The sequence below is a fragment of the Pseudorca crassidens genome, chromosome 3, assembly GCF_039906515.1.
Source record: "Pseudorca crassidens isolate mPseCra1 chromosome 3, mPseCra1.hap1, whole genome shotgun sequence".
Taxonomy (NCBI): Eukaryota; Metazoa; Chordata; class Mammalia; order Artiodactyla; family Delphinidae; genus Pseudorca; species Pseudorca crassidens.
Genome location: NC_090298.1, coordinates 156,286,189 through 156,287,729, shown reverse-complemented (window position 1 = coordinate 156,287,729; position 1,541 = coordinate 156,286,189).

Below are 1,541 nucleotides of genomic sequence, written 5' to 3'. Positions count from 1 at the left end.
CAGGTAAAAATTAAATGGTGAATTAACCATTTTAAAGTGTACAATTCAGTGGCTTTTAGTACATTCAGTGTTAGGCAGCCATGACCCCTACCTAACTTCAGAAAATTTCATTACTCCAAAAAAAGAAACCTGTGCAGTCATTCCTCATTTCATTTACTTTTTAATGATGCCCCACTGCCCTCTGGATAAAGTCTACGTGGCTCCCAAGGCTGCTCGGTGGCTCCCAGGGAGATGATGGTGCGACTCCTCTCCTGGAAAGCGCTTCCTATTTGCCTGGCTCATGCCTATCCATCCTTTAGCTCTCCACCGAGATACTTCTCTTACCAGATGCCTTTCCTGATAACCTGAGATTGAGCTAGGTTCCTTCCTTTTTGCTCAGTTGGCCCCAGACTCTTAAACTTCTGGCGCTTAGCACGCTAAGCTGTGTCTGTCTGTTTGGCTGTCTGTCTCTTCTGCCACCCTGGGAGCTGGCTGATGTCTGTCTGCTGTTGTGTCTTACCTGGCACATGGTAGGTACCCAGGTATTTGCTGAAATGAATATGTCCTCAGTCCCCGATTCTTAAGAGTTCCGGTGACTGCAGCGTGTCCAATGTTAGCGTCATGCAGAGTCAGGGCTGAGGAACCTAACCCCATCAAAGGTTTCTGCAGAGAGGAGGTGGCGGAGCACAGGTGTGGGGGGCTGCCTCCCCCCCCCCCCCCCCCCCCACAGCGTAGGTAATCATTTGTGTTCCGAGAAGTTCCCAGCCGTCAGGGTGGAAATGTGAACCCGTTTTCCTTCTTCAGTAATTACTACCAGTGGTGTTTTGTTGACCTCTTCTCCTGGCTGGGTGTGATGGGTGATGCTTAACAGAATCTCAACAGATTCCTTAGCTCTCTGGTTACTTTTGGATAAAATGAATTTGGGGCTTGGAATATAAGCCTCAGTCCTGTTCCTTTCAAAACTTCAGTCTCAAACTCATTTTGAGCTCTTCTCCCTGTCCCCCAGCACAGGCTAGAGCTGGGACTCAAGCACGTGCATGTTCAGCTCTCCTCCCACCTCCCCTCCCCTGAAGCTGCCAGCCCCCTTGGGGGCCTTTGGCAGCCCAGTGCCAGGGTGGGCACCTGGAGGGAGAAGGGACTCTGCTCGTGGGACCGGATGCATGTTGGTTATGAACCGCGTCCTGGCTTTGCTCTGGGTCTGGGGCTGTGTGTGATCACACAGTCCTCTATGGCTGTGGACCCCCGTCCCTCCTAAGGCAGCCATTTCTCTTCCCACACTTCTCCCAGGTGGGCCTCGTATTGCTTGGTCCACAGCCATGGCCTCTGCCCTTCTGTTAATAACCACCTGGGTCCTTTCCACAGGAAAGGGGTCACAGTAATAACCATGGGGCCCTTCGAGGGCTACAGAGAATGGGATGGGGTGAAGGTTTCCCAGGCACACCACGTCAGAGGCTCTTCAGACCCTGTAGTCCTCGACTACTCTGGCAGGTGAGAAATCTCTGGGCCACGAGCAGGCACCAGTGTTTGAGATCAAGTCCCCACCCGCCAGTGATCCCCCCTCC